Raw genomic sequence first — 23,788 nt, forward strand, 5'->3', positions numbered from 1 at the left:
GGAGAGATCACACTGTCAAACAAACTTCTCCAGCTGCTTCCAGGTGCCTGGAATCTCATCAGCTCTGCATCTGATCTTTGATAAGAATTCAGGGACCCTGACAAACACAACGGCTCAAAAGTTCTCAGTCATCTAGACCTTTGTGAGGATAACTTTCAGGTCCTTACTTAAAAGGAGGTTTTACCAGTAAAGGCAAGAAGAGAGGCAAACACCGGGCATTCAAAGGGAGTCAGGAGAGAATGCAGCTACACAATAAAAGCTGGCAATGCTGAAGGGAGATACTGACTTTTCACAACTTGCCTAAGATTAGCCATTATTCTTTGAATAAGGCACTGCTTAGAAAACTGTGTATACAGCGTATGCATGTATCTGCACTAACATGCAATAAAAATTAGTAATACTCTGATCATTGCTTGTATTTACTGACCTCTTACTATCTACCAAGCACTGTGTTTTATACTTATTATTCTGTTTAATCTTTACAGCAACCAAATGGGGGTGGGTATGACTGCTTTCCTCATTTTATAGCTGAAGAAGTAAATTTAGAAACTGTTTTTACAGCTCCTGCTGCTGCTAAGTCATTTCAGTCATGTCTGACTCTATGTGACCCCATAGATGGCAGCCCACCAGGCTCCCCCGTTCCTGGGATTCTCAAGGCAAGACCACTGGAGTGGGTTGCCATTTCCTTCTCCAATACGTGAAAGTGAAGTTGCTCAGTCATGTCCGACTCTAAGCAACCCCATGGACTGCAGCCTACCAGGCTCCTCCTAGTAAGTGGTAAAACAAGAATTCAAACCAGTCAATCTAATTTCAGTTTAACAACTACCTTTGTGCACCAAATCTAAGCTGCAGTGTTTTCATCATGATACACACACACACATCAATATTCTAGACCTAGTCCCAGGTGACACAAAGAACCCACCTGCAAATGCAAGAGATGCAAGAGACGTGGATTCAATCCCTGGGTCCAGAAGATCCCCTGGAGGAGGATGTGGCAACCCACCCCAGTATTCTTGCCTGGAGAATCCTATGGACAGAGGAGCCTGGTGAGCTACAGTCCATGGGGTCGCAGAGAGTTGGACATGACTGAAGCAACTTAGCACTCAGCAGCAAAGAAGCCAGAGCCTTCCACCTATTGCGCTCTTAATCTCCTGGTTTAATATACATCAAGTATACAAAAATTGGATTAAGAAGGAAAAGAATGTAGCAGTTTAGCTTCAGAAAAGACAGGAAACAAGGAGAGAAAGAGTGAAAGTGGAAAGACATAAAAGTTTAAGTGTGGAACATCTATCAAAGTAGAAATGGGAAAAAAAGAACTTTCTGTAGCTCTGAAAAATAGACAATAAAAATGTAACCTTCTAAACGAATTGCTTTAAGTTCAACAAAATCCTACAGATTTGATGGGGCTTTTTACTAAATTCTGACAATGCTCATCTAAAATCCCTAGGTAGAAAATGTACACAGTATGGGTAATTAGTGATTTACAAGTCACCTGCTAAGTCGCTTCAGTCGTGTCCGACTCTGTATGACCCCATAGACGGCAGCCCACCAGGCTCCCCCATCCCTGGGATTCTCCAGGCAAGAACACCGGAGTGGGTTGCCATTTCCTTCTCCAACAAGTCACCTATCTATTGCCAATTCATCTGGCTCACAAACTTGTATTTATCTCTGCTCTCTGCTTTTCAGGCTTTAATAGGACTATCCAGAATATGTGACAGTGTTGGGGGAGGGGTAAGATAGTGTTTGACACATAGGAGAAGCTCAGTAAATGTGAAGCCCAAGAAAAGTAAATTAAAAGTTTTTCAAATAATAAAGCAATCACAATACATAAAGAATAAAATATTTTAAAATGTAACTGAATGTCTAACCTAAAACTTCAAGTTAAAAACAGACTTGCTCTGGCACCTGTTTGGGTCAGCACCCCACTCCCCAGGCTCTAGAGGCTCTCTTCTCTCCTTTCCACCATTTTTTTAACTTGGCTGAAAAATCTGGACAAGTATATACATATGAATATGCGTGTGCACATATGCAAGCTGGTCATGGATCACTGACCTTCATATTTAAACGTGAATTGACTTAAAGGATCTGTTGTCTTTATGCTCTGTTAGAAAGAAATGGTGCATCCTTCCTTTTAGCTCATTAACAGAGAGCACCATGGCCCCTAAGAACCACAGTAGCTGAAAGGAAACCGTTTCTTTCCCTCTCTCCTCATCACAACAATTATGTATTCATACTTCATGCAATTATTTGATCCAAAAACAAAAGAAAGACACTTAATACTCCAGCATGTTGCATTCAACAAATTAGAAAAAGAAACACACAGATAGAAATGCAAAAAAAAAAAAAAATCATTCTTATCCCCCACCCTTCTGTCCCTTGCCTATAGAAGGGATGGCTATCAACCATGACTATACTGGGAAAGGGTTTTGAAAACCTGAAAGCACTAACTACCCAAATGTGAGATATCATGCTATTAGACCACTGGGAGGTCACTTCATCCACTAAAGTACAGCCATCTCAAGTGTCCCAAAGACTCTGGCTATCCTCATGACAATGCTGATTTAGTTAAGCAAAGAAGTACATGGTAAGTCTGAAATATTTTGAACTTATTGATCCTAAACCTTTCTTTAGAAAATAAACGAGTGTCAGAGATTCTTCAAGGACCCCAAGGGATATTTATAAATAGAAAATCTTTGTCAGCTTAAGGTCAAATTGGCTAAAGAATCCATCTAATGGCTAAAATGGAGGGACTTCACACTCCTGAAAAAATTCCAGATATAGTTATGGCGTGGATATCCATAAGCCTCTAATCATTCATATATATGTATGCATGTGTTTGTAGATATATAAATGAAAAAATATATGTGAAAACATATATTTATCAATTGAATTTTTGCTAACATTTTAAAGGAGAGTTATTTTTCCATGGCAATCTCTGTTAACTTTTGATTGAGTCTGATAAGAAATAGCCATAGGATGGTCATAGAACATAAAACAAAATTTATACCTCACCGTAAGAAGGTACAAGTACAGCCTCTAATTCCAGTGAAAGAAGAGGTTTGGTAAAATTTGTTTAATATATGACATGTGGGCACCATGTGAGGAATATTTTGATTTATTCATAAAGCCTGCTACAGCTGTATCTCAATAATCAGATGTATCTCAGAGCACTAGTCTTCCCACCTTAAATGTATATTACATTTATCCCTCTGAGATGACTCTTACATCGTACCCTTAAGCCTCCTTAATAATATATTCAGTACAAGTGCAAAATGATATTATTCATCCCAATTTCACCACTCACAAGGAAATCACCTCCAAGGGGACAATTCCACTGCCCACTGCTGCTCAGGGAGAAGACTAACACCTTTCCTCATGCCTTCTGCTCCCTAAATTCTCCTCTGCAAGGATATCAGAAAAAGGTAACCAATGTGGCAGAGTGACAGGTCAAAGGGTCAGGGATCAACACAGTGATATGTGTTAGGATATTTGCTTGATTAAGTGATCTTCATAAAATATTTAAAGAGGTTTATACCTACCACTTAGGAAAGAGGGGTCAAATTAACAGAACACAGAGAAATCAATTCTCAATTTCTTGTTTTAATAGAAGCAAACAATAACACAAGTTGTAAAATGTACAACTTGAGAACCCTCACAAAAACCTATATTTAATGGCAATTTTCTCCCTGCACATTTAGTTTCTGCTAACCCAAGAGTTATTAAAACTACTTGAGATTCTTCCATGACATCTGATTTCGTCAGTGGTAGGAAGTAGCCCAATAACATGCTGAGTAGAAGGAGATACCTATTTGGATTGACAAAATCCACCAGAGTTAATCCTCAAAAGTGAAATTTCTGTATCCTATAATCAAGAGTCGCTGGGCATTTGATTAAATACCCCAGGCATTTGGTCCCCAACCTACTTTTGTTTCTCCCCCCAACTGGCAAACAAGAGAAATGAGACCAAGAGCTTGAAGAAACAAAGCATGTACTTTAATACAGAAATGCTTTTACCTGCCATGCCTGCTGTGAACGAAATGGGCTGGGCTTTCAACACGTTAGTCAGCTTAACTCTCAGTTGGTGGCACTGGGAAAATGTAGCCACGCAGTCTTACTGCTCTGTTTCTGTTCTTTAACGGCCAACTGGAATACAACAGTGGAGTCAAAGGGAAACAAAAGAGAGATGGATCCAGAAAGAACCCGAAGGATGAGAACAAAGCAAGCAAAGAAAATGGTAATGAGTCAAAGGCTGCTCGCCAAAGCTGGCCTCCCAGACTATTTTCACACTGAAGATAATTATGCTTCCATTAATTGCCACTTTCCCCCTCAAAAACTCATGTTTTACAAACTACAAATTATCTAGTGGAAATTCTTTGCAACATGTTAGGAAAAGTCATAGGATGTACTTAATCCAAAGAGAGAATGGCTGCTATTACATTGCTCAGACATCAATAAGATATATTGTACATATTGTGGGAGAATTTTGTATAAACCTAAAGCATAGTGATGTTAAAAACACTAAGCTTTTTGGGCTACAAAAAAGAGCCAATGAGATCTTTTGGCCAATCTGTACCAAATAGAGATGACTAGATATTTGAGAATCTTCACCCTGTATCTACGGGCACCTGGAATTTTCCATATGTCTGACTCCTCCATCACCTCTCCATCATACTTTGTACTTTTTTTCTTCCCATGCAGAATTTATATTATTATAACAGTAAACACAAGGCTGCCACTTACCATGAAATCTTTAGTTCCTACATTAATTTTAGAATACTTCAAAGCAAGCATTTCACTGTCTTTGGTTTGATCGCATTTAAGAACTCACACATCAAAAGTTAAACTTCATCAAAGGTTAGAGAATAGTTTGCCTTTTCCCCCCAAAAGAATTGCCGTGTACATAATTTATTTTTGCTTAAATATGCATGATACATTGAGTTATAATTGTCTGAGCTGGAAAGGATGGGAAAACAATAAAAAGAACATAATTTATGCAGAAATAAAATACATTAAACAGCCTAGCTTTAAATCCCTGAAACTGGTCACCATTGAGACAATGCATGTAAAGCTTTATATTATGGTTTTCTGTGTCAAACTGAAATGCAAAATTTTCCTTAGGCTGGGATCATAATAAATAATATTAACTTTTATCTCAACTTAATGAGACATGATAAAACCTTACCTCTTATGATGGGACATCTAGAATGTTGCACTTTCCACGTTATTCACTAATAATGCAGCAGCAACCCTCTAATAGTCTTTCTTTTAGAACATTGTTTTCTTGGGTAATCAGAGTCAGGGTATTAACCAAATGATGGAAAGTTAGAATGCAAATCATAAACAATTTTTTGCAGTTACTATTGCTTCAGCCAATCTGAAAGTTCAAGATGAAAAAGAGTGCTAAGAATTTCCCACTGGATATCAAAAAGAAAGAAATATTAAGATAATCCTATGCATTACCACAAACTTGCTAGCATTTCATATTTTTAACTTCCTTTTAATCAATTTTTGATCCCACAAAGTATGAAAATCCAAATTTTACCTACCCCCAGACATAGCAAAGCATGGTAATTTGGCAGTTTTCTACTTGGAGGCCTGAATTATCTTCCTTGATCATCTACTCTGTTCAAATTCATTATGAAAATGACCAATTTACCACCTCACTTCACATGAGGAAGACAATACTATAGAATGTAGGTCCCAGGGTAGAACAATCAAATGCTACCTGGGGACAGATGAGCAAGCTAGAGCATGTGTGAGTAACTTAAATTGCTCCAATTATTGTTTTACTTATAAAAGGATTTCTATACTCCCCATTATGAGTTCCAAAAACATACGCTTGGAAGCAAGAGCCATGAGCATACATCATGTTCGACTGCCGGAAGCCAACTCACAATATATTGCTTACCTTGTAGAGATGGAGCAGCATAGGGCTCATAATAGGATGAGTGATGCATAAAATGTTCTTCAGCTCACTTCCCCTGGGATTTATGTTTCCAAACCTAGGAACACCGTCTGCCTGCATGGACGGAACGCTAAGCAATGCAGTCAAACCACCAATGCATTAGGTATAGTTTTTCAACTTTGTGAAATCTAGAAGAAACCCTAAAATAAGTACACAAACAAGCAAGTATGTGTCTAAAAATTCTGGCATAGATTAGCAGGAAGAATGCACAGTTTAAATCAGGAAGATCAGTAATGGGCACATATTTTTAAGTTTGACTGCATAAGTAACATGCTTTCTCTTAGAAACTGAAGGAATATTGCCTCCTTGGTTGTAAGTTTATAAGAGAGACTGTTTTGTATTGTACAACACAAGTATTCCACAAGGAAATCACTGGATCTGAATTATAGATAAGATGTTGGTCATAAGATAATTTTTCCCCAAAGGAATAAAGAAAAGAAGTGAATTTAAGAAAAATATATGGTCCAAATTCTCATTGGATTGCCTCATTTAATTTTTTTGAAAAAAAAAAAAAAAGTCACCAATTTTCTAAAGGCAGAGTTTCAAATCAGACTTGTTTCCAGTCTAAATTTAGCCTCCATTCCTTGTGTCATATTTCTTCTGTATGAAAAGGAAAATCAATGCCCTTACTCACCTTTGGAAGAATTTCACTGCCAAGCCTCCATGGTTCTACGGGATTCAATAATCCATGGCTCAGTATCGATTTTTCTCTGACACCTGTAGAAACAGCCTCTCCTTCCTTTCTAACAAAATATAGCAACAAAAGTTGTGTAGTTTCTGAATAAATTAAAAAGGCTATTAAGCACAACTTCATCCTGCAAGGAAATGTGGTTTACACTTTCTAAAAAACTTATTAGCTTCGCTTGATTTTTCTGATCCACTTAACTTTTTAAGGATAACATGAACATATAGTTTTAAAATGCAACTTGATTGTTACTTTCTTAAGTATGTTGCAATTAACACATATGTTACAATTACTACTTACTATTTTAAGAAAATAGACAAATGGTAAAGCCTATCAAACTTCAATTCCCAATTTAAAAATACCTCCAAAATCAAAACCTTTTTTTAAATATGAAAATCACAATCATGCCTTGAAAATCAAAAGTTCTGATAAAATAGAAGACCCTTCCAGGCAGTGGAATAGAGCATACTGAATCCTAGGAGAGAGGGTGGGTTACACTTTAGGGTGTGTTCTTTAGCGTTAAAAGAGCTAGGAGAACAGGCAAGAGTCATCAGTTTCCTTGAGAAACATAAATATAAAAAAAAAAATCTAAAACCTAAGAAGTCATGTTTCCAGCATTCTTCACACACCTGATTTAAACTTCAAAGGTACTTGTTTCACCCTGGGCAGACTTCTTTGGGCTTATCTGAATACACATTTCCCGCAGCCATTCTGCGTTGCTGAGTGGAGTCACTACAAGTTGGCAACCCACTCCGTCACTCGCTCCATGAGGCTGCAAATCTGCAAAATAAAAAATGCAGTGTTAAAAAAATTCCCTTTTCCTTCGCTTTTCCTTGTAAAATCCTAGAGAGGAAAACACAAAGCAGGTCGTTTCTCACAATATATGTGACATGTGACATCTTGGTTAAAAGTGACACAGCCATGTTGCTCTGTGACAGGTTTAGTGTTAAGATCTGACAGATATAAACCTGCAAGAACAGCCTCCCTGCCACAGATAGTTAAGCTCATGTTAAAACTTTGATTTGATCGTCCCTTGATTAGCTTGCACAACAGAGAGTGCTACTGCCTTCAAGTTCATTAGAAATTATGGTATTCTTCACATTACTGTCAATTTAAGCTCCCGTTTTACTAAAACATAGGCATTTTAACTGCTCATCAAACCTGTGCACATTTTTGAGTTAAAGAATTAGATCAGTCCAGACTCCAGTTCTCAAAGGAGAAGTTCCATTGTTTATCAGGCCATGTCTACACTGGCTGAGCAAAGCGCTCGGTTCAGAAGGAGAAGCGCCTTTGGCAGCTAGAGTCCACATAGCTGATCCATGGAGGCTCGGGTGGAGGTTCTGCACCTAATTACACAACTGCAATGAAACTACTAAGCATTTGATGAGAATGACCCATGACGACAAAAAAGGCATGGCGTGATTGTTATTCTAATTTATTTACATGGTAGTCATTTAGGATGCAATTCAAAGACCCTACAAAAAATAAGAACGCTTACACTTCACAGGCGACAATGAATGTGGATATTAAAATAGTTGATAATTCAACATTTGGTTGAATCCAAGTCATATTCTTCCTAAACAAGACAGTGATGGCATGATTTTAAAATGCAGTACCTTTTCTTAACTGATCTAGATAAAACTTATAGCTCTGACTTTATATTTATTGAGAACAATCTTCAGAGTTCAACTAATTAAAAAGATTAGTTCAACCTCACAAAAAAATGGGTCAAAATGGTAACGGATATTTTGTAGGAAGTATTTACACTCTTCTAACTTGCACTATTAAGATTTAGTAGCAACTGGGATTGCATTCTATTCTGGGGACAGTACTATACCATCAAATCATCTTGAACATGGAGATCCTTTAATTAATTTTTAGAATAAAAAGAGATTTAGCAGAAATGTTCTTCTAACAGCTATGAAATTATAGGCTTCCCCCTCCATCCACCCAAACACACTCCACCCTGTGAAATAATAGATACAACATTAATCACATTTGGAATTTTGCCAGGATCCCCCCATCGGTGAGCAGGCAGAGTTGGACCAAATTGCCTTGAAGGAATAAAGCCTCTCTCACGCCCACAGATGCCTCAGAGTGTGTTAGGGAGCATCCATTCCAACCCTTTGAAGAAAGGAAGAATGTGTGGGAATGAATCAGAACTGCACTCTCAGAGCTTCACTTTACAGTGCCCCAAAATAAGTTAGCTATGCTTATGCTATGTAAACCCCAAACTCTAGTTACCCTAATGCAGGTAGAATTATCTACCCCCACTTTTTGCTACTCTTATCTTCAGATTTTTAGGTTTGGGGTTAGTCTCTCCATTTAATAATCTTTCGAGTTAGATGCTAAGGTCCCCTTGGCAGGGCACAAAATCCCACCTCCAGACCAAGTCATGAAAAGACATTTGTTGGCTAACTTATAAACTACCACTCATTCTAAAACCAAAATAAATCTAGGTGATTTAAGAATCACTTTACGTAGCCAACTCTATCTAAGATAAATTGAATCTAGTATCTTTTCCCATACAAAAGCCCTAAGAATGTCTAAATATAAAACCACTGTTGGTGTTTTTGCCACGCCATGTCTGAGCACCTCATGATGTTGATAGTGTCACCGTGACGATGATGTCATGATGACGGTGGTGACGATGATGTCATGATGACAATGGTGGTGATGATGATGAAATAACAAGCACACTGTGGTACTTCCTGTGTGCCAGACACTGTTCTAAATGCTTTATAGACATGAACTCATTTAATCCCTGTAACAACTCTGTAAGGGAGGTGCTATTGTCTCTCTTTTACAGATAAGGAAACAGAGTCACAGAGGCAGCAAGGCACTCACTCCAGATCACCTGGTCAGCAAATGGTAGGATTTGAAAATGGAAGGATTTGAATCAGGGCAGTCTGGCTTCAGAGTCATGTGACACTGATTTTCCTGTACTTGCCTGGCCACAGCCACCAAACCAATGTCATTATGTGTAGAGATTCATATCAAAACGTGGTATGAATGAGCCCCAGGCTCATTTATCCCCTTCTTCCTGGGGCATTGTCGTCTATATAGAGCCAGCATCTCCTTCTGTCAGAATAAGTTCAATGCACCTCAGAGCAAAACTGATTCTCACTGATCATCATTTGGGATACTATTTACTCCTTTAAAACTTAAATTCTGGAAGATGTTCACTGAACATAAAATATATATCAAATCGTAGAAGGAACTGCAAGAATGGAAAATGATTGAATAGGGACTTTCAGTAGAGCAGGTACCTATTGTAGCCTAATGGAGTCAGGCCTCCTGAGGTCAATTCCTAACAGTACTACTTTTCACAAGTTGCATGAGTTATTTACTAATATCTCTCGACAACCTAATTTCCTCATCTATAAAATGGGAATAAAAATGGTATTAACACTGAGGGTTATGAGGATTAAATAAACTAATCCCCACAAAACACTTAACCTAGTGCATGGCATGAGCAAGCGCTCAAAAAATATATATATAGTCTTGTTATTACTACATTTAGTTTGTATAGATTAGACTTGAGCTGCAACTAAGCACTGACCATCAAAAGTTTTACCATTTCAGTGTAAAAGCATTAATATAGATTTTAGGAAAATTGGTTGTGGTCACAGGCAATTCTTTCAACCCACGGACAATTTGGTTTTTAAAATTCACCGTGACATAACTCCACAAATAATTTCATTCTCCTCTATTTGGTGAGAGCACAGACAAATTACAGAAGATGAAAAAATCATCAGAGCTTAAAATTTTGTCAGAAACTCACTTCAAGAGCCAGTAGGCTTTTCTATATGGTTAACTTTTAAGTAGCATAAAAGGATGACTTGCTTAATTGTTTGTCTTTTATATCACAATCCATATTTTTGCACAGCTTTACTGAAGAGACACTGACAGACAACAAAGATGCAATTTTAAAACTGCACTGTTCAGCAGCAGGAAAAGTGTCCGCCCTCCTCACTTGTCTTTTCCTTCTCTGCTCCCTTCTTTTCTTTAGATTCTAAAAACTTAGACTTATGTTTAAGTCCTAACTCTTTCAGGTCAAAAGGGAGACTTAGAAATGGCTACTTAGGAACCTAAAATAGACATTTCCATCGAAGAGAGAGTAATGTAAGCACTAGAAGAAGATGACTCGCAGAATGCCTACTAGCATCGGGCTCTTCTCTAAGAGTTATACAGAGAAAAAGGAACAGATTGGAACCTTTTTTTCTTTCAGTTCTAAAATGGACACGGCCACCAGAGAGAGAGCAAGAAGCCTGGAGGCCCCCAAAGAGAACTACGGAGAAGCTATTTGAGGTAAAGCTCACGCTTTCAGCTGGATAGTCCCAGGATGCACTGAATATTCTCAGGATACACTGAATATCCTTTTTTGGTCCAGGGACCATGGGACTTGGGAACCACTTGCCGGTCCCCAAGGGGCTGGCAGTGAGCAGGGGGGTGGAGTAGGGGGCACTTGCCTCATTTCCCAGTGCCTCAAACATGGGATAGATACTCTTTGACAATCCTGAGGAGAAGAAAGCATTGATGTAAAAAGCTAGTCAAGAATTAAAATTTCGAATAAAGGGGTCAGAGTGTAGTCTCATCTGGCATAAAAAGACAGAAATAGGAATGGTAAGAGAAATACACAAGGTGTTCATTTTGATCCTACATGTGCACGTCCGGAAGCTGACCACCATCAACCTTCAGAAGGCTCAGACTTACAAACACACAAACCTTTCATTCTGAAAGGAAGTTTCCTCAATAATCAGTCTCCAGTTCTCCAGATAACGATGGTGCATCCCAGAAAGCCATCAGCCTAAAAGATCATTGAGTCAGGGGCAATTCTAGGATTAGAATTCATGAAGGTAGAAGAAGGTGGCTGAAGTGTTACAGGAAACGTACATTTCCTGATAGCAACTCAATTCTTCTGAGGAAAGTGGAAAGTTCTGGAAACAACCGTCTTCTACTGGCAAGACAGGTCAGCAGCCTCATCTGGGAGTTATCTACACGAATGATAGGGGTGTGAAGAGGAGATGCTCTGCTTGGTGTTCTGCAACCAAAAGCATGTGGAGAACGGGAGTGACGAGGAGCCAAAGAGCACAGTTTGGTTTCTCACTTGAAATGCTGAGCCATCCAGAGCAAAGAAATGGACTGCCTCAGCAATGCTGTGGGAAGGTTATCCCATGCTCAGGCTTTCTATCTGCGAGCATCATTAAATCAATGGAGTGATGTGCCAGGCACAAAACTATCCTTCACAAATAAAATTCTCATGTTCTTGTAGCAGTGTTATTTTTCCTTATCACCACATATTTAGGTCTCATTTAAGGCTATTTAGGGCCTCCCTGGTGGTTCAGATGGTAAAGAATCTTCCTGTAATGCCAGAGACCCCAGTTTGATCCCAGAGTCAGAAAGATCCCCTGGAGAAAGGGAATGGCTACCCACTCCAGTATTCTTGCCTGGAGAATTCCATGGACAGAGGAGCCTGATGGATTACAGTCCATGGGGTCACAAAATGTTGGACATGATTGAAACAACTAATACTTTCACTTTTCACTAAGGTAACTTAAATCCTTTAACCAGAGTGATTTTAGAAAGGATGTCACTTATTTCTTATCATGTGCAAACATCAACCAATGACATTGATTTCCCAACACCCAAAAGATAAAAAAAATGGAGGAGAAGAGAAAACTCAGATCTGCCGAGTGGTCCTCACTGACCACTCTGTGGACCTGCTGTCATTTCTCATTACCCTTTTTTTTTTTATGATTGCTTACACAGATCAAACCCAGGTGATTTGGTTCTTAGAATGAATGTGAATTAATTCTGATCATAAATTTTAATGAGACAACACATCTCAGATGTTCCAAATACAACACTTAACTTTTTCTGTGGTGAAACTAGAAATTATTTTCTTTGGAAACTTTGGTTGTTTCATCTCTGCTATTTTGACTCAGTGGAATAATTTGCCTATCAGTAAGGTCAGATGAGATAGAACTGGAATCTCAGGCTTCCTGTATCCATCTCCTTACCTCGACTCCACAGTTAAATATTTCTCCTTCCCTTTCATTCACAAGTTTTCACAAAAACTTTTCACAAAATGACAAGCTTTTCACAAAATGACCATGACATCAAGCTTGATCTTGCCATATGCCTGATTGTTTAAAATTACACTAGTCCTTGAATATTGACAAAATTCCTTTAAATATTTTCTCTGTTGGTTTATTAGGTGGCAGTGTCAGTCTTAAGGAAATGGGGCCTCATTTCTGGGCCACTTGTTCAATTCTTTGAAGACTGACATCATAAACCCCCCTCCCCAATCTTCTCTTCTTTATATCCTCAGTGTATTTGATTTGTCAGAAATAATTAGAAATGGCTTAATAAATACAAGACCATGCTCTTTACTGTTCCAGAATCAATGAGTGCAGAAAGCTTTGTTATGAGTTTTATTCTAGTTGGAAATTTGCATTCAGCACCAGTCATATCTCATGAATAAGCAGAGGTCCGCCCTAATGTTTCAGATTTCTATTTCTCTGAATTCAGCCCTACCTCCCAAACACTGCTTGTTCCTTATAGATTATTGTTAATGGTGAAGGCACTTCTCCTTCTGAGGTGACCCTCACCTTCTTGTACCACTTTTCATATGAGCAAGTTCAAGGCAGTGACTTTTCTATGTCACTTTTTAATATCAGGGCAGCTTGTTTCAAAGCAGCTTTCTGACTAGAATGGAAAAAATAAAACCAGGAGGTGATGATAAAACCTTGAGCTCAGAGCTCTCTCTTATTTCACACTCTGTCCTTAGAATGGGCACTGCCTGTTCTTTTCATCAAAGGCAGAAAATCTGTTTTGTATCCAAGGTAAATGGAGAATGCCCACATCTCCAGTTCCTTTCAAAGCTGACTATTCTCATATATGGTAAAAAGCTATTACAAAGGGTCCCGCTTTATCACAGTCTTGGTTGTATTGTTGGATAAATAAAGTCATCTCTCTGCGAAACGCTGCATTCTATGCACCTCTCCAGGTGGATGGAATGCAATCTAATACTGGGGACATTATCCCTTTTCACTGATAATCGGGATTACAACAAGTTTTCTGAATCTCGGATTTGTTGGTTGATATTAACGCCTCTGACAAGCTCTAGGAAAAGAACTCTGCCAGATGGGTTTACAAGTAGAGAGGCCAATGTTGGCTAAAACTCCTGCCACAATTCTGGGAGACCAGTTTCTGAGATGGCTGTGGTTTGATGGAAAAAATTCTTGACTTGAACAAATGGGATTGGGTTTCCTCTCTACCACTTATTAGCCATGTGGCTTTGAGCAAACCACACATACTCCCTGAGGCTTACTTTATAAAATGCTGGTAATAATACCTCTTGAAGCTTATATGATAAATTGGGCAGTGTATGTGGCAATGAAAGCATTGATTCATAATAAAGCCTCATACAAATGCTTGGCATTATCTCTTCTCAAATAACAACTTAGACCTAATGAGCAAATACGTCATGGACACCGAACAGAAATCTAGGGGACAAATCCACATAAAATATAATCATGTTTATTCAACACTAGGAATACGGCTTTCTTCTAAAAAATATTACCATTACTAAAATTTAATCTTATGTATATATCATATGTACAGGTGACCAGTTTTCAAAAAATGATAATGCAGTAAAATCCTCAAAATGACATACAGGGTAGACATAAATTAATACTATTTTAATAATTCAGGAGGCATTTCATTATTGTATTGCACCTAAGGGTCATAATTATGATTATCAGTGACTAATTTACTGGAGAAATGGTAGGAATTGAAATCACTCTGTGATATAACTGAGAATAAATTTGAAGAATTAAGTCATGCTATCCATTTTTATACTGTCATCTGTCTCTATTTCAAAAAAGTAGCATAACTTCAGTAATACTAAGTTACCTGACCTGAGCTCTTTACTGATTTTGTGCTCTAAGGCGATGCTAACCACAGCAGAAATGTTCTAACATATCCCCAAGCATGCTGCCCAAGCATAATGACTTCTAGGTGTTCAAGGCAGGAGTTCTACTTCTCTGAATCTGGTGCATCAGGTTTGGAAAGAGCAGCAGGAAGTAACTGCAGAGGTGGGAAGCAAAGAGAAAATAATAAGCTCTGTCCTGACTAATGGATGAGACTGTCAAAAAGATGAAATGAGTTCAAGTTTGAGGAGGACTTTGAAGTTACTGGCATAGAGGAATGTAAGGAAAGTTGTTACTATAATTATTACTATTAATAGTCTCACTCAGTTTACAAAGGATAAGTTATATATAGCTTGAAAGAAAAGAATTTGTTTTTCAAATGATGGTACAGTTTAATCCTCCATCATACAATTCTTGCTTTCTCAGCTTATCTCTCAGCCAACATGAATGACATGTATAGTCTCTTCTTGTTTTCTCCTGTTTTTGGCATAGTTTGGCACAGTTGGAAGAGATGGGAAGATCCCATAGAGAATAGAGGTGCAAGTGAATTTGGAAATTTTAAAAATAACTGTCTCTGAAGAGTAAGGTATAAAGGGCTTCCCTTGTGGCTCAGCTGGTAAAGAATCTGCCTGCAATGTGGGAGACCTGGGTTTGATGCCTGGGTTGGGAAGATCCATCCCCTGGCGAAGGGAAAGGCTACCCACTCCAGTATTCTGGAGAATTCCATGGACTGTGTACTCCATGGGGTCGCAAAGAGTCAGACATGACTGAGCGACTTTCCCTTTCACTTTCGTAAAGGACTAAAGATGCTCTTTTTCAATATGGCTAAAAGCATGGAGCAATTATTGTAGGATGGTAGAATATTCTGAGGCTCGAAATCTGTACTATTAGGACACCATTGTCACAAAGGGCAGATACATGTCATCATGATCCCTGCTCTGAGCTTGACCATCTGAACTGTCTCCTTGAAATTAATAAATCTGCTTACGTGCATGCGTGTGCAAATGCAGGCATAGGCTCTTATAGTTGTATAATTATAAATGCAAATAGTCACAGAAAAATATGTTACAGGACACATTTGGCACAAAGCTATCAACAATCATCCATGAACCAATTAAAACTAGATGAATAAAAGTAGATATTCATTTCCCCACCATGAGAAGGACTATTTTATCTCTTTTAAGTAATTAACACAAGCATCTTTGGAATACTGCTATAAGCACTTCACAGCACTTATTGTAGGGGCGGGGGAGAAAACTATGAAGTAGTTTTATAATGGGCAGTACTCTCATAAACAAGAATGAGGGATATTCCAGCTAGCATGGAATGATTAATCCAGGGGATCTTCCTGACCCAGGGATAGAACCGGGTCTTCTGCATTGCAGGCAGATTGTTTACCGTCTGAGCCACCAGGGGGCCCATATATATATCCATGTCTTTTATAATTAAGCCTACTACTCCATGGTGGTAACTGAGTTCTGTAGAAGAGCTATTTTTGACTGATGTAAGCATCTTTTCTGGCATTTAGCCATCACAGGAGCTTTCAAAGTTTCACCCAGGACACCATGCCTGCAATAACCTGAAACCTAAGGAATCGAAAATAGTAGTAAACCCTTCATGCTTGTCAGCCCACGTTCACAGCTAAAAGGGTTTTCCTTCTTGTTTTTAATGGGACAGATTTAAGGCAGTAGAGTAAAAGTTGCACCCTACTTATTATAAACCTATGCATATATACTCAGCATAGAAAATCCCCACAAGCTTCAGAACACAGGCCCAGGTAGCACACACTGCTTCCCCACTGCCAAGGGCACCATTCTTTATCCCATTATCAACGCAGCTAAGCTAGGATCCTTTGACAGAACAGAGCACAAAGAACTAAGAGTCTTAAAAACTGGGTCTAATATTTTATCTACAATATGACCAATTTGACTTATGAGTTGGCCCTAATCGTTCATTTGTTTGAAAATATACCTTTACCATGAACCAGGCACTTTGGTAAAGTGAGATCAGAAGACGAATTATCCTCTATTCACTCTCCTCAAGAAACTTAAAACTGTACAAGCAATAACTTCAAATATAGTAAAGATCTTAAAAATCCATCTTTTCTAAACTTTGAAGAATTCATGTGTGTGTCTTTAATATAACCTAAAATCTTATTCATTGTAGGAGTGAGCATTAATATTTATGTCCACCCTTTGAAAATCAAAATAAAAGAGCTACTAACAGAGGCAGGGAGTTAAATGGGAAGTTTGTAAACTAGGACTGTTGGGCCAAATTCAGCTTGCCCTCTGTGTAAAGTTTCACTGGAAGGCACTCATGCTCGTCTATTTATGTATTATCTGTGGCTGCTTTTGCACTACGACAGAAGAGGTGAATAGCTAGAACAAAGAATAAGTTAAGTAAAATTGGACCATGTGCGTATAAAACAGAATGCACCTATTTGTCTATTTTCCACTTTGGGGTGTGTGTCTGTTTATTTTTTGGCTACATTGAGCATGCAGGCAGGATCTTAGTTCCCTGACTAGGGTTCAAACCTGTTTCCCCTGCACTGGGAGCAGAGAGTCTTAACCACTGGACTGACAGGGAAGTCTTTGGTGTGTTCTTTTTGGGAATCTATTTCTGTAGGAGATTCGTAAATTCTTAAAGAATGTGTGCTCCTCTCTGATACTAGGAAGAACAAAAAGGTACAGTGAGTAAGTAGCATTGTAAAACATAGGTAGAGAGAATACAAATTAACATTGGAGTGACTTTACAAGCAAAGCTTTTAAATCTCAACTTTGCCACTTCATTCACTCCCATATGGGCCAGGTGCTAAAGTTCGGGTGTCTGTAGTCGGGAGTAGGGAGAAAGGCTGGAGTTGAATAATTAGGACAATAATGGATCTTATTTAACCAGTCTTTAGACATGTTTATGATGCTTTGAGAACTGCCCCAATTCCTGAATGTCCCAACTTTATCCTGAAAAGAATCTGGCAAAAAAAAAAATTGCTTAAGATAAATTTTTGCAAAACATTTGCATGGATGGAGCTACAGAGCTAACTGCCAAAGATGCTCCAATTTAATTATGCCCCGCAAGTTGGCTGGGCTTGTCTGGCATTTCATTAACAAAAAATAAACCTTACTTTTCTCCCTGAGAAAATAACATTTGTCATATTTTGGGGGACAGCAAAGCACAGTGTGCTACTTATTGGTACAAAAAAAAATATATATCTGAAATGTGGATAAATACACCTTTAAAATACTTTCTCTGACATCGTAACTGACTCTTGCGACTCTTCTAAATGAATTGTGGTATTCTGTGCAAGTCAATAATTTAGTCTTTTTTAAATTTCAGCTTTTCTGGGGGAGTAAAACATAAGTAAGGTGTGGATGCTGGGAGAGAGGTTAAAGATACTTGTATATTTGTGACTAAAGTACTGTTCAGAAGGAAAAGTAAAATTAAATTAAAGTCACAACACATATACAAAGATATATATACACACATGTATATTTAAATGTTCACCTTCCTGACTCAGTTGCCAGCAGTGGGACCAAGTGTTTCTGTACTGAATTCTTATCAAAGAACATCTGAATTTAGTTGAAGGAAGTAAGTAACTAACAAGTTGTTCACAGCTACTGGTGGACTGTACAGTTCACAAAAATACAAATTAGAAAATCAGAGTTAATTCAATGACTGGCATATGCACAGGGTACTGATAAGAACAGACAGGTGGAGGGTGACGAGACATGTAAAGAAAAGATTGTTGGAGGAGGTAACACACTTACTTGTGTTGATGGAAGGAAGATTAGGAGGGGCGAGGGAAGAGGAGTGAGAAGTGACTGAGAGACCAAGGAGTCTGTAAAAGCAAAGCAATGATGTGGTTTATATGTAGAATTTGCAGCTATTGTGTACTGCTTGAGAGCAAAGTTTAAAACAGGAAATCGTTAGAGATAAGACTTTCAAGAGGCAGGAAATAGTACATTTAGGAATAGAATTTAAGATGCGACTATTTGGGGCTTTATCCAGCATGGCAGGAAAACATGGGAGGGTTTTAAACTTGCAAGTGGCAGGTTGACTTTGGGTTGTACGGATATGATGGTGCCAAGGCTGGTGGAAGAAAAGTCATTGAATAGCACAGATGCCCAAGCAAGAGATAAACCACAGCAAGTGGCAGCAGGTCTGGCCTGCAACAGTGGTAGTAAGGATGGTCAGTACAGTCAGATTTAAGAAGTATTTAGGATGTAAGGTTAGCAGGTCCTGGTAATGGGTTTGATTTGAAAAGCAACAGAGATGGGAAATGAGAAGCCAAAAATGACTCTGGGGTCTGTAGTTTTGGGTAAATGAGTAGGCAGAAGTCTTGTGGAAACAAGACTATGCAGAGACCACAAATGGAAAAATCAGGTTACAGGAACAATGAGGAGGTTTGTTTACACATGTTTGTTTGGAGGGCTCCCAATGGACAGGGCAGATAGTTGGATATTCAAGTATGAATTGCAGTAAGGAAATTCAAATTACATTTAATATTTCTGAGTAACTGTAAATCACGGGCAGTAAATAAGAGTATAAAAGGCAAGTGTGGTGGGTGAGAAAAGTAATGGGCTAAGGATGAACTTTGGGGAAGAAAAAGAAGAGAAGGCCATCAAAGAGACAGAGAAGAAACAATAAGATGATCTGGTGGGAATGGTGCCATGGAAGCCAGGGTAGTAGGGAACTTTGAGGAGGAAAGAATGATCAATGCACCAGAAATTCAGAGCTTCATGAAAGATCTCAAAGCCCACTGGATGTAGCAATCCAAGAATCGTTAGCTCCATTGTGAAGTTAAAGCAGGTATTAGATGCTGGGAACTGTAAAGTAGAGACAAGACAAAGAGCAAAGCACATACAGGTCACATTTTTAAGAGGTCTGAATAAGATGGGGAGTAGAGAGATGGGAATGAAGATGGACAAGGCAAGGGAAAGGACTTTTCAGACAGGAAAAATACAGGGATACGCTTGAACAGATGACCTGAGTCATCTTAGATGCCTGAGTGCCAACCCAGACCAAAGTAAACTCAGCTATGGCTCCACCAATGTCCCTTCCACCCCATTCCCTTTTCTCTTCCAACTGTCCTTTTTGTTCTACTACATTCACACGGAGAAAATTTCTGGACAATCAACCCTAGTCCTGGGATTGCAGGTTCTTTAGCAAGCAAGCATGAAATAAGATAGAGGCAGATCCACAATTCTTTGATGATATTTCCTGAAGAAATCAGAGAACAGATTTTTTTTTTCTTAAATAATTACTGTTTTAAAAAATCTCTTTCTTAACCGCTATTTAAGCCCTGTCAGTTATTACTAGAGTGATAATACTTCCTAATAATGCCTTTGTGATAGATGTGCGGCCACATTATGAGACATAGAAAAAAATGATCTGATTTGTTGGTTGATGGCAAATATACGTGCCGTTAGTTTTCTACAGTTTAGAGTCTCCTACACTGGGAAAGGCCAGCACAGCATAAATAGAGGCTCATCTGGATATAAATAGAATTGAGAGTCTCCTGGCTTTGTCACCACCTAGCCCTGTGACCTTATGCAAGTCCCTCCTCTAAGTTCAGTCTCCATTTTAACTATGAAATGGTTTCCTCATCCAGAATTTCCAGCTAAAAGAAAATTATGACCAAAACTCCCATTACATTTTCTACGATTTAGGAAATTACATCAAATATGTTCTGAAGTAAATCAACAGTTTCAAGGTCATTAAATTATGGCATATATCATGGGAGAGACATACCTACTGATAAGAATTAGAAAAGAGAGTTTATACACGTAGTCCTTTTTTTTTAAATGAAAAGTCATCTGAATCACACAATATTTTTCTTTTTTCAAAGTCCAATATCAAGTGTTTGATGACAAATCAAAGCAGGATTGTTCCAGCCACAGCACGCATGCCAGTGTCTCCAAAGGCAGAGTCAGAATGACAATTTCTGGAGACAAATGATTCGTTTCTCTTTCAGCTCTATTCACTAGAACATAACCACAGTCGAGATTCAATCTGAGGTTCAGTAATACAGAGGCTGTGCCTTTGGTTACCGCACAGGCTGCAGTTTCTCTCTGTAGTGTCTCCCTAGACAATGCCGGATGAGAAGACCTCAGAGAACTCTAGTGTATGGGAGCTGGGAAAGAAAAAATGCTTTAGCTTTCAATATGTGAATATATGTTTATACTTGGTGATCCTGGATCTAAAATGGGATAAATCAAAGTGCAAAGAAATAGCCTTACGTCTCTTTCTTCTTCATTCCAGAGACAGAAGGAAAAAACACGCAGTAAGTATGTTGGGTCCTCTTTCTGGAATTTATTACATACCCTCACTCAATCTCACCCTATTGTAATTTTCCCATCAAATAAGCAAAACCTTTGAACAATTTTTAATTCCTTTCTGTCCTTCACTGTTTCCGAGTACACCTTCAGTGCTGTTGGATTTCATCAATGTTATTTTGTGTGATTATTTCCTTCAGTTCAGCTGCTCAGTCATGTCCTACTCTTTGCAACCCCATAGACTGCAGCACACCAGGCTTCCCTGTCCATCACCAACTCCCAGAGCTTGCTCAAACTCATGTCTACTAAATTTTCCCCCTTTTATTTCACATCACATCTACAGACCCAGTGTAGAACCTGGCAGTCACTTGCCTGAATTATTATGGCCTCTTTGATCTGGTCCTCTGATTTCTGAAAATTAAAACTCTTCATCTGCCTTTACACGGCTTTCAAATTTCATGAGCAAGCCTATGGTCAATACACAGCAGAACTGCTAGGGCTGCTTCCCTATTTTTCCTGGACCTCATGACTTCTACTTCCTGAATAGTCAAAGTTTCATGGACACTCTATTCCACAGGCTCTCCTAGCTTCACAGTCCATAGCGGCACCTCACCCTGCCCTGTCTCTTTGCCCTCTCTAGTCAGCCATATTCTTCTCCAGCAAGCCTCTTGATGCCCACTCATTACTCTTCCATTCCTAGGCCTTCTCCCAAAATGTGTCCCAACTTTGTGATGATGCCTTCAACTCATTCAGTCTTCTCCCCTTTTTCCCTCAGCAATTTCTGGCTTTAGCCTTATGTAAGAAGTCTACCTTTTCTGGCAATGTCTGGAAAGCAAACATACCTTCATTGTAATTTCTCAACCACATGCCACTCACTACACCATCCCTTTTTTCAACACTTAAAACTACCCTATGATTTGCATGTCTTATATGTTCATAACTTCAGTGGTGTTTTCCCACTCCAAATGTATTATATCTGTATTTCCTTTATTAGACACTAAGCTCCCAAGTGCAAGAATTATATAGTTGTAAGTCAACCCTTTCTGGTACCGTTCAATCATCACTTAAAACATAACTTTAATAGTGAGAATAATCTAGAAACTAGTATGCAAATTTACCTGTTCTTCCAGGAGGACATAATGAACCACAAGCTATGTGGTCTTAATAACCACATAGCTCTATCAGCTCCTCAGTGGGCTTAGAAAGCACTAAGCCTGTTTTTTTTTTTAAAAAAAAAAACCTTGCTCCCAGTCCTGTGGAGCTAATCCAACCACAGACTTGTCTTTGAAGTCAACTGGAACATCATGCATGGGTGAGCTCCAGAGAGCACACAAAAGCAAGGAAAGAAAACTGACATGTTATTCTCAACCAAAGAGACTGTGCTATTTCCATGTTTCTACACACACCGGGGCTTCCCACAGACTTCAAGAGCTTGCAGATGAAGTAGGAGAAGAAGCTGAAGTTAGACGTGTCTTGTGAATGGGGAACGTGCAGCAGGTGAAGCCGCAATAGAAGGAAAGCCTGAAATTTCTAGTAAATAATAGTAAATAATACTCACTTTTTTCTTTATCAAGGGTCATAAAAATCACACATATAAAATTCTTCAAAGCTACAAAACTCCTCCCTGAGAATGTCAAGCTCTTCTGGAAATGGCATCCACTCTTCCTCTGAGGCACAACAATTACCTTGTAGACTAGCATTCAATTCCACGTAACAGCCATTTATCCAGAATCTTTACTGAGAAGGAGTTGTGCTCATCAGAATGAGAAGCACCATCACCATCTTCAAGAATAAAAGCATAAAGCAGCTCTCATAGCATATAGCCCTCCACGGCCACTTACAGAGCCACTCTCAAATAGCCTCGGTCCGCAGCGTGGCTACATAGTGAAATATAAATTACAGCCTTAACACTGCTTCTCAGAGTCAAACGCTTGAAACTAAATGACATTTTTGAAAATTAACTAAATTTATTTTGTGCCTACCTTTTGATCCTGAAAGTCTTTTCCTAAAAACAAATTCTACAGAAATAAAAGAACCAAAAAGAGGCCCCAATACTTAACAACCATGTATGCTTAAGTAGGTTTTCTTTACCTCTCCAAGCTCAGTGTGGTAATTTGGAAACTGCGGATAATAATAGTACTTGCCTCATAGGCATGTGGGTATGATATCTGGAATGTGGGAAATGGCCAAGAAACACTAGTGGGTGTCATAATCCTTATTTTGCAGAGGAAGAAATGGTGTTTCAAAGATGCTAAACAATTGGTCCAAGGTTACAGCAGGTCTGGGATTGGATCTAATTTGATTTGCTTCCAAAGTTTCTACCCTTCCTGCCCGAAAGGCTGTTGCTTAACTTAGAGCCCTGAGGTGAACAAGAAGAGGAGACATCAGCTGAGAAGATCCTCTACATGCCATCCTGATGATTATTCTAGGAAGCCTGCATTCTAATACACCTTTGTTCCAAAATGTTTATTCAAATACTGGAATATTAGACTCTCAGAAACTATTCAAGGTCCTCAAATTATGGAGCACTAAACTCAAAAGTAAAAAGGATCAAAACCATGGCCAGTCAACATTGCCTAAAAAATGAACATAAACCTGAAAAATCTGACACTCATAGATTACTGGAAAGATGTGTATTCACTACAGGTGCAAGGAAAACGGCTCCATGCTCCTGGACATGGATGGGACACTCTAATTTCAATTTCACCTTTACATATTTCCAAACGAAACATAAAATGCAGCCTTTGCCCTTAGAAGCATCATCCATCAAAACACTTTGGCTACTTTATTGGGGGAAAGAACTGTATGACGATGAGCAAGCTGTGCCGAAGTTAAATTAAGTGTGATCATGCAGGAGATGGACCAAAGAGGCGTGTCAACCCCTGAAAGAATGAACAAGGTGACAATGTCCACACGCAAACCTATTTAC

The 23,788-nt window shown here is 38.8% G+C and overlaps 1 long non-coding RNA gene across 8 annotated transcripts in view; it reads right to left on the reverse strand.

The window, feature by feature from the left end:
* Positions 1-23,788, reverse strand: part of LOC113892773 — a 173,539-nt gene that overhangs the window by 133,781 nt on the left and 15,970 nt on the right. For 6 of the 8 annotated variants that reach the window (XR_003511132.1, XR_003511128.1, XR_003511125.1 and 3 more), the window contains exons 3-7: positions 7,280-7,430; positions 6,600-6,708; positions 5,909-6,019; positions 5,183-5,374; positions 4,015-4,143 (exon numbers count right to left, since the gene is read on the reverse strand). This is a non-coding gene — a long non-coding RNA (uncharacterized LOC113892773). Of the gene's footprint in view, positions 1-4,014; positions 4,144-5,182; positions 5,375-5,908; positions 6,106-6,599; positions 6,709-7,279; positions 7,431-23,788 lie in introns of all 8 variants that reach the window. The other 2 variants (XR_003511127.1, XR_003511131.1) reach the window with 2 other exon arrangements.

Source organism: Bos indicus x Bos taurus, chromosome 5 (genome assembly GCF_003369695.1).
Source record: "Bos indicus x Bos taurus breed Angus x Brahman F1 hybrid chromosome 5, Bos_hybrid_MaternalHap_v2.0, whole genome shotgun sequence".
Lineage (NCBI taxonomy): Eukaryota > Metazoa > Chordata > Mammalia > Artiodactyla > Bovidae > Bos > Bos indicus x Bos taurus.